We start from the raw sequence: 10,152 nt of genomic DNA on the forward strand, positions 1-10,152 counted from the left end.
CTTGACTCCTGGGTGTGCCATCTCTCTCTCAAATAGTGGGCACTGGGCCATAGAACGGCTATTTTTTTTTATTTGGTTTCTAAATTCTCCCTTAAAAATCATTTTATTTTATTTGGTTTCTAAATTCTTCCTGAAAAAATCATTTTATTTTATTTTGTTTCTAAAGTCTCCCTGAAAAAAAAATAAAAAATCAGTGGGAGATTAATGTTGCCCTTTCTGCTTGTGTGCCAGTCTTGACTCCTGGGTGTGCCATCTCTCTCTCTCAAATAGTGGGCCATAGAAAGCCTATTTTTTTTTATTGTGTTTCTAAATTCTCCCTGAAAAAATCAAAAAGAAATCAGTGGGAGATTAAAATTGCCCTTTCTGCTTGTGTGCCAGTCTTGACTCCTGGGTGTGCCATCTCTCTCTCAAATAGTGGGCACTGGGCCATAGAAAGGCTGTTTTTTTTATTTGGTTTCTAAATTCTCCCTTAAAAAATCATTTTATTTTATTTGGTTTCTAAATTCTTCCTGAAAAAATCATTTTATTTTATTTTGTTTTTAAAGTCTCCCTGAAAAAAAAAAATCAGTGGGATATTAATATTGCCCTTACTGCTTGCGTGCCAGTCTTGACTCCTGGGGGTGCCATCTCTCTCTCTCAAATAGTGGGCACTGGGCCATAGAAAGGCTATTTTTTTTTATTTGGTTTCTAAATTCTTCCTTTAAAAATCATTTTATTTTATTTGGTTTCTAAATTCTTCCTGAAAAAATCATTTTATTTTATTTTGTTTCTAAAGTCTCTCTGAAAAAAAAAATCAGTGGGAGACAAATATTGCCCTTTCTGCTTGTGTGCCAGTCTTGACTCCTGGGTGTGCCATCTCTCTCTCTCAAATAGTGGGCCATAGAAAGGCTATTTTTTTGTATTGTGTTTCTAAATTCTCCCTGAAAAAATCAAAAAGATATCAGTGGGAGATTAATATTGCCCTTTTTGCTTGTGTGCCACTCCTGACTCCTGGGTGTGCCATCTCTCTCTCTCAAATAGTGGGCCATAGAAAGCCTATTTTATATTTTATTTTGTTTCTAAAGTCTCCCTGAAAAAAAAAAATCAGTGGGAGATTAATATTGCCCTTTCTGCTTGTGTGCCAGTCTTGACTCCTGGGTGTGCCATCTCTCTCTCTCAAATAGTGGGCCATAGAAAGCCTATTTTTTTTTTATTGTGTTTCTAAATTTTCCCTGAAAAAATCAAAAAGAAATCAGTGGGAGATTAAAATTGCCCTTTCTGCTTGTGTGCCAGTCTTGACTCCTGGGTGTGCCATCTCTCTCTCTCAAATAGTGGGCACTGGGCCATAGAAAGGCTATTTTTTTAATTTGGTTTCTAAATTCTCCCTTAAAAAATCATTTTATTTTATTTGGTTTCTAAATTCTTCCTGAAAAAAATCATTTTATTTTATTTTGTTTCTAAAGTCTCCCTGAAAAAAAAAAATCAGTGGGAGATTAATATTGCCCTTTCTGCTTGTGTGCCAGTCTTGACTCCTGGGTGTGCCATCTCTCTCTCTCAAATAGTGGGCACTGGGCCATAGAAAGCCTATTTTTTTTTATTGTGTTTCTAAATTCTCCCTGAAAAAATCAAAAAGAAATCAGTGGGAGATTAATATTGCCCTTACTGCTTGTGAGCCAGTCTTGACTCCTGGGTGTGCCATCTCTCTCTCTCAAATAATGGGCACTGGGCCATAGAAAGGCTATTTTTTTTATTTGGTTTCTAAATTCTCCCTTAAAAAATCATTTTATTTTGTTTGGTTTCCAAATTCTTCCTGAAAAAATCATTTTATTTTATTTTGTTTCTAAAGTCTCCCTGAAAAAAAAAAAATCAGTGGGAGATTAATATTGCACTTTCTGCTTGTGTGCCAGTCTTGACTCCTGGGTGTGCCATCTCTCTCTCAAATAGTGGGCACTGGGCCATAGAACGGCTATTTTTTTTTATTTGGTTTCTAAATTCTCCCTTAAAAATCATTTTATTTTATTTGGTTTCTAAATTCTTCCTGAAAAAATCAATTCCAAATTCCAAATTCTTCCTGAAAAAATCATTTTATTTTATTTTGTTTCTAAAGTCTCCCTGAAAAAAAAATAAAAAATCAGTGGGAGATTAATATTGCCCTTTCTGCTTGTGTGCCAGTCTTGTCTCCTGGGTGTGCCATCTCTCTCTCTCTCTCAAATAGTGGGCCATAGAAAGCCTATTTTTTTTTATTGTGTTTCTAAATTCTCCCTGAAAAAATCAAAAAGAAATCAGTGGGAGATTAAAATTGCCCTTTCTGCTTGTGTGCCAGTCTTGACTCCTGGGTGTGCCATCTCTCTCTCAAATAGTGGGCACTGGGCCATAGAAAGGCTGTTTTTTTTATTTGGTTTCTAAATTCTCCCTTAAAAAATCATTTTATTTTATTTGGTTTCTAAATTCTTCCTGAAAAAATCATTTTATTTTATTTTGTTTTTAAAGTCTCCCTGAAAAAAAAAATCAGTGGGATATTAATATTGCCCTTACTGCTTGTGTGCCAGTCTTGACTCCTGGGGGTGCCATCTCTCTCTCTCTCAAATAGTGGGCACTGGGCCATAGAAAGGCTATTTTTTTTTTATTTGGTTTCTAAATTCTTCCTTTAAAAATCATTTTATTTTATTTGGTTTCTAAATTCTTCCTGAAAAAATCATTTTATTTTATTTTGTTTCTAAAGTCTCTCTGAAAAAAAAAATCAGTGGGAGACTAAAATTGCCCTTTGAGCTTGTGTGCCAGTCTTGACTCCTGGGTGTGCCATCTCTCTCTCTCAAATAGTGGGCCATAGAAAGGCTATTTTTTTTAATGTGTTTCTAAATTCTCCCTGAAAAAATCAAAAAGAAATCAGTGGGAGATTAATATTGCCCTTTTTGCTTGTGTGCCACTCCTGACTCCTGGGTGTGCCATCTCTCTCTCTCAAATAGTGGGCCATAGAAAGCCTATTTTATATTTTATTTTGTTTCTAAAGTCTCCCTGAAAAAAAAAAATCAGTGGGAGATTAATATTGCCCTTTCTGCTTGTGTGCCAGTCTTGACTCCTGGGTGTGCCATCTCTCTCTCTCAAATAGTGGGCCATAGAAAGCCTATTTTTTTTTATTGTGTTTCTAAATTTTCCCTGAAAAAATCAAAAAGAAATCAGTGGGAGATTAAAATTGCCCTTTCTGCTTGTGTGCCAGTCTTGACTCCTGGGTGTGCCATCTCTCTCTCTCAAATAGTGGGCACTGGGCCATAGAAAGGCTATTTTTTTTATTTGATTTCTAAATTCTCCCTTAAAAAATCATTTTATTTTATTTGGTTTCTAAATTCTTCCTGAAAAAATCATTTTATTTTATTTTGTTTCTAAAGTCTCCCTGAAAAAAAAAAATCAGTGGGAGATTAATATTGCCCTTTCTGCTTGTGTGCCAGTCTTGACTCCTGGGTGTGCCATCTCTCTCTCTCAAAAAGTGGGCACTGGGCCATAGAAAGGCTATTTTTTTAATTTGGTTTCTAAATTCTCCCTTAAAAAATCATTTTATTTTATTTGGTTTCTAAATTCTTCCTGAAAAAAATCATTTTATTTTATTTTGTTTTTAAAGTCTCCCTGAAAAAAAAAAAATCAGTGGGAGATTAATATTGCCCTTTCTGCTTGTGTGCCAGTCTTGACTCCTGGGTGTGCCATCTCTCTCTCTCAAATAGTGGGCACTGGGCCATAGAAAGCCTATTTTTTTTTATTGTGTTTCTAAATTCTCCCTGAAAAAATCAAAAAGAAATCAGTGGGAGATTAATATTGCCCTTACTGCTTGTGAGCCAGTCTTGACTCCTGGGTGTGCCATCTCTCTCTCTCAAATAATGGGCACTGGGCCATAGAAAGGCTATTTTTTTTATTTGGTTTCTAAATTCTCCCTTAAAAAATCATTTTATTTTGTTTGGTTTCCAAATTCTTCCTGAAAAAATCATTTTATTTTATTTTGTTTCTAAAGTCTCCCTGAAAAAAAAAATCAGTGGGAGATTAATATTGCCCCTTCTGCTTGTGTGCCAGTCTTGACTCCTGGGTGTGCCATCTCTCTCTCTCAAATAGTGGGCACTGGGCCATAGAAAGGCTATTTTTTTTATTTGGTTTCTAAATTCTCCCTTAAAAAATCATTTTATTTTATTTGGTTTCTAAATTCTTCCTGAAAAAAATCATTTTATTTTATTTTGTTTCTAAAGTCTCCCTGAAAAAAAAATCAGTGGGAGATTAATATGGCCCTTTCTGCTTGTGTGCCAGTCTTGACTGCTGGGTGTGCCATCTCTCTCTCTCAAATAGTGGGCACTGGGCCATAGAAAGGCTATTTTTTTTATTTGGTTTCTAAATTCTCCCTTAAAAAATCATTTTATTTTATTTGGTTTCTAAATTCTTCCTGAAAAAAATCATTTTATTTTATTTTGTTTCTAAAGTCTCCCTGAAAAAAAAAAATCAGTGGGAGATTAATATTGCCCTTTCTGCTTGTGTGCCAGTCTTGACTCCTGGGTGTGCCATCTCTCTCTCTCAAATAGTGGGCCATAGAAAGCCTATTTTTTTATTGTGTTTCTAAATTCTCCCTGAAAAAATCAAAAAGAAATCAGTGGGAGATTAATATTGCCCTTTCTGCTTGTGTGCCAGTCTTGACTCCTGGGGGTGCCATTTATCTTTCTCAAATAGTGGACACTGGGCCATAGAAAGGCTATTTTTTTTATTGTGTTTCCAAATTCTCCCTGAAAAAATAAAAAAGAAATCAGTGGGAGATTAATATTGCCCTTTCTGCTTGTGTGCCACTCCTGACTCCTGGGTGTGCCATCTCTCTCTCTCAAATAGTGGGCCATAGAAAGCCTATTTTTTTTATTGTGTTTCTAAATTCTCCCTGAAAAAATCAAAAAGAAATCAGTGGGAGATTAATATTGCCCTTTCTGCTTGTGTGCCAGTCTTGACTCCTGGGGGTGCCATCTCTCTTTCTCAAATAGTGGACACTGGGCCATAGAAAGGCTATTTTTTTTTATTTGGTTTCTATATTCTTCCTTTAAAAATCATTTTATTTTACTTGGTTTCTAAATTCTTCCTGAAAAAATCATTTTATTTTATTTTGTTTCTAAAGTCTCCCTGAAAAAAAAAAATCAGTGGGAGATTAATATTGCCCTTTCTGCTTGTGTGCCAGTCTTGACTCCTGGGTGTGCCATCTCTGTCTCTCAAATAGTGGGCCATAGAAAGCCTATTTTTTTTTATTGTGTTTCTAAATTCTCCCTGAAAAAATCAAAAAGAAATCAGTGGGAGATTAATATTGCCCTTTCTGCTTGTGTGCCAGTCTTGACTCCTGGGTGTGCCATCTCTCTCTCTCAAATAGTGGGCCATAGAAAGCCTATTTTTTTATTGTGTTTCTAAATTCTCCCTGAAAAAATCAAAAAGAAATCAGTGGGAGATTAATATTGCCCTTTCTGCTTGTGTGCCAGTCTTGACTCCTGGGGGTGCCATTTATCTTTCTCAAATAGTGGACACTGGGCCATAGAAAGGCTATTTTTTTTATTGTGTTTCCAAATTCTCCCTGAAAAAATAAAAAAGAAATCAGTGGGAGATTAATATTGCCCTTTCTGCTTGTGTGCCACTCCTGACTCCTGGGTGTGCCATCTCTCTCTCTCAAATAGTGGGCCATAGAAAGCCTATTTTTTTTATTGTGTTTCTAAATTCTCCCTGAAAAAATCAAAAAGAAATCAGTGGGAGATTAATATTGCCCTTTCTGCTTGTGTGCCAGTCTTGACTCCTGGGGGTGCCATCTCTCTTTCTCAAATAGTGGACACTGGGCCATAGAAAGGCTATTTTTTTTTATTTGGTTTCTATATTCTTCCTTTAAAAATCATTTTATTTTACTTGGTTTCTAAATTCTTCCTGAAAAAATCATTTTATTTTATTTTGTTTCTAAAGTCTCCCTGAAAAAAAAAATCAGTGGGAGATTAATATTGCCCTTTCTGCTTGTGTGCCAGTCTTGACTCCTGGGTGTGCCATCTCTGTCTCTCAAATAGTGGGCCATAGAAAGCCTATTTTTTTTTTATTGTGTTTCTAAATTCTCCCTGAAAAAATCAAAAAGAAATCAGTGGGAGATTAATATTGCCCTTTCTGCTTGTGTGCCAGTCTTGACTCCTGGGTGTGCCATCTCTCTCTCTCAAATAGTGGGCCATAGAAAGCCTATTTTTTTATTGTGTTTCTAAATTCTCCCTGAAAAAATCAAAAAGAAATCAGTGGGAGATTAATATTGCCCTTTCTGCTTGTGTGCCAGTCTTGACTCCTGGGGGTGCCATTTATCTTTCTCAAATAGTGGACACTGGGCCATAGAAAGGCTATTTTTTTTATTGTGTTTCCAAATTCTCCCTGAAAAAATAAAAAAGAAATCAGTGGGAGATTAATATTGCCCTTTCTGCTTGTGTGCCACTCCTGACTCCTGGGTGTGCCATCTCTCTCTCTCAAATAGTGGGCCATAGAAAGCCTATTATTTTTATTGTGTTTCTAAATTCTCCCTGAAAAAATCAAAAAGAAATCAGTGGGAGATTAATATTGCCCTTTCTGCTTGTGTGCCAGTCTTGACTCCTGGGGGTGCCATCTCTCTTTCTCAAATAGTGGACACTGGGCCATAGAAAGGCTATTTTTTTTTATTTGGTTTCTATATTCTTCCTTTAAAAATCATTTTATTTTACTTGGTTTCTAAATTCTTCCTGAAAAAATCATTTTATTTTATTTTGTTTCTAAAGTCTCCCTGAAAAAAAAAAATCAGTGGGAGATTAATATTGCCCTTTCTGCTTGTGTGCCAGTCTTGACTCCTGGGTGTGCCATCTCTGTCTCTCAAATAGTGGGCCATAGAAAGCCTATTTTTTTTTTATTGTGTTTCTAAATTCTCCCTGAAAAAATCAAAAAGAAATCAGTGGGAGATTAATATTGCCCTTTCTGCTTGTGTGCCAGTCTTGACTCCTGGGTGTGCCATCTCTCTCTCTCAAATAGTGGGCACTGGGCCATAGAAAGGCTATTTTTTTGGTTTCTATATTCTCCCTTAAAAATCATTTTATTTTATTTGGTTTCTAAATTCTTCCTGAAAAATTCATTTTATTTTATTTTGTTTCTAAACTCTCCCTGAAAAAAAAATAAAAAATCAGTGGGAGATTAATATTGCCCTTTCTGCTTGTGTGCCAGTCTTGACTCCTGGGTGTGCCATCTCTCTCTCTCAAATAGTGGGCCATAGAAAGCCTATTTTTTTTTATTGTGTTTCTAAATTCTCCCTGAAAAAATCAAAAAGAAATCAGTGGGAGATTAAAATTGCCCTTTCTGCTTGTGTGCCAGTCTTGACTCCTGGGTGTGCCATCTCTCTCTCTCAAATAGTGTGCACTGGGCCATAGAAAGGCTGTTTTTTTTAATTTTTTTCTAAATTCTCCCTTAAAAAATCATTTTATTTTATTTGGTTTCTAAATTCTTCCTGAAAAAATCATTTTATTTTATTTTGTTTCTAAAGTCTCCCTGAAAAAAAAAAAAATCAGTGGGAGATTAATATTGCCCTTACTGCTTGTGTGCCAGTCTTGACTCCTGGGAGTGCCATCTCTCTCTCTCAAATAGTGGGCACTGGGCCATAGAAAGGCTATTTTTTTTTTATTTGGTTTCTAAATTCTCCCTTAAAAAAATCATTTTATTTTGTTTGGTTTCCAAATTCTTCCTGAAAAAATGATTTTATTTTATTTTGTTTCTAAAGTCTCCCTGAAAAAAAAAAAATCAGTGGGAGATTAATATTGCCCTTTCTGCTTGTGTGCCAGTCTTGACTCCTGAGTGTGCCATCTCTCTCTCTCAAATAGTGGGCACTGGGCCATAGAAAGGCTATTTGTTTGTATTTGGTTTCTAAATTCTACCTTAAAAAATCATTTTATTTTGCTTGGTTTCTAAATTCTTCCTGAAAAAATCATTTTATTTTATTTTGTTTCTAAAGTCTCCCTGAAAAAAAAAAAAAAATCAGTGGGAGATTAATATTGCCCTTTCTGCTTGTGTGCCAGTCTTGACTCCTGGGTGTGCCATCTCTCTCTCTCAAATAGTGGGCACTGGGCCATAGAAAGGCTATTTTTTTTATTTAGTTTCTAAATTCTCCCTTAAAAAAATCATTTTATTTTATTTGGTTTCTAAATTCTTCCTGAAAAAATCATTTTATTTTATTTTGTTTCTAAAGTCTCCCTTAAAAAAAAAAAATCAGTGGGAGATTAATATTGCACTTTCTGCTTGTGTGCCAGTCTTGACTCCTGGGTGTGCCATCTCTCTCTCTCAAATAGTGGGCCATAGAAAGCCTATTTTTTTTTATTGTGTTTCTAAATTCTCCCTGAAAAAATCAAAAAGAAATCAGTGGGAGATTAAAATTGCCCTTTCTGCTTGTCTGCCAGTCTTGACTCCTGGGTGTGCCATCTCTCTCTCAAATAGTGGGCACTGGGCCATAGAAAGGCTGTTTTTTTTATTTGGTTTCTAAATTCTCCCTTAAAAAATCATTTTATTTTATTTGGTTTCTAAATTCTTCCTGAAAAAATCATTTTATTTTATTTTGTTTTTAAAGTCTCCCTGAAAAAAAAAAAAATCAGTGGGATATTAATATTGCCCTTACTGCTTGTGTGCCAGTCTTGACTGCTGGGTGTGCCATCTCTCTCTCTCAAATAGTGGGCACTGGGCCATAGAAAGGCTATTTTTTTTATTTGGTTTCTAAACTCTACCTTAAAAAATCATTTTATTTTGTTTGGTTTCTAAATTCTTCCTGAAAAAATCATTTTATTTTATTTTGTTTCTAAAGTCTCCCTGAAAAAAAAAAAATCAGTGGGAGATTAATATTGCCCTTTCTGCTTGTGTGCCAGTCTTGACTCCTGGGGGTGCCTTCTCTCTTTCTCAAATAGTGGACACTGGGCCATAGAAAGGCTATTTTTTTTTATTTGGTTTCTATATTCTTCCTTTAAAAATCATTTTATTTTACTTGGTTTCTAAATTCTTCCTGAAAAAATCATTTTATTTTATTTTGTTTCTAAAGTCTCCCTGAAAAAAAAAATCAGTGAGAGATTAATATTGCCCTTTCTGCTTGTGTGCCAGTCTTGACTCCTGGGTGTGCCATCTCTGTCTCTCAAATAGTGGGCCATAGAAAGCCTATTTTTTTTTTATTGTGTTTCTAAATTCTCCCTGAAAAAATCAAAAAGAAATCAGTGGGAGATTAATATTGCCCTTTCTGCTTGTGTGCCAGTCTTGACTCCTGGGTGTGCCATCTCTCTCTCTCAAATAGTGGGCCATAGAAAGCCTATTTTTTTATTGTGTTTCTAAATTCTCCCTGAAAAAATCAAAAAGAAATCAGTGGAAGATTAATATTGCCCTTTCTGCTTGTGTGCCAGTCTTGACTCCTGGGGGTGCCATTTATCTTTCTCAAATAGTGGACACTGGGCCATAGAAAGGCTATTTTTTTTATTGTGTTTCCAAATTCTCCCTGAAAAAATAAAAAAGAAATCAGTGGGAGATTAATATTGCCCTTTCTGCTTGTGTGCCACTCCTGACTCCTGGGTGTGCCATCTCTCTCTCTCAAATAGTGGGCCATAGAAAGCCTATTTTTTTTATTGTGTTTCTAAATTCTCCCTGAAAAAATCAAAAAGAAATCAGTGGGAGATTAATATTGCCCTTTCTGCTTGTGTGCCAGTCTTGACTCCTGGGGGTGCCATCTCTCTTTCTCAAATAGTGGACACTGGGCCATAGAAAGGCTATTTTTTTTTATTTGGTTTCTATATTCTTCCTTTAAAAATCATTTTATTTTACTTGGTTTCTAAATTCTTCCTGAAAAAATCATTTTATTTTATTTTGTTTCTAAAGTCTCCCTGAAAAAAAAAAATCAGTGGGAGATTAATATTGCCCTTTCTGCTTGTGTGCCAGTCTTGACTCCTGGGTGTGCCATCTCTGTCTCTCAAATAGTGGGCCATAGAAAGCCTATTTTTTTTTTATTGTGTTTCTAAATTCTCCCTGAAAAAATCAAAAAGAAATCAGTGGGAGATTAATATTGCCCTTTCTGCTTGTGTGCCAGTCTTGACTCCTGGGTGTGCCATCTCTCTCTCTCAAATAGTGGGCCATAGAAAGCCTATTTTTTTATTGTGTTTCTAAATTCTC

Source organism: Ranitomeya imitator, chromosome 3, assembly GCF_032444005.1.
Source record: "Ranitomeya imitator isolate aRanImi1 chromosome 3, aRanImi1.pri, whole genome shotgun sequence".
NCBI classification, from domain to species: domain Eukaryota; kingdom Metazoa; phylum Chordata; class Amphibia; order Anura; family Dendrobatidae; genus Ranitomeya; species Ranitomeya imitator.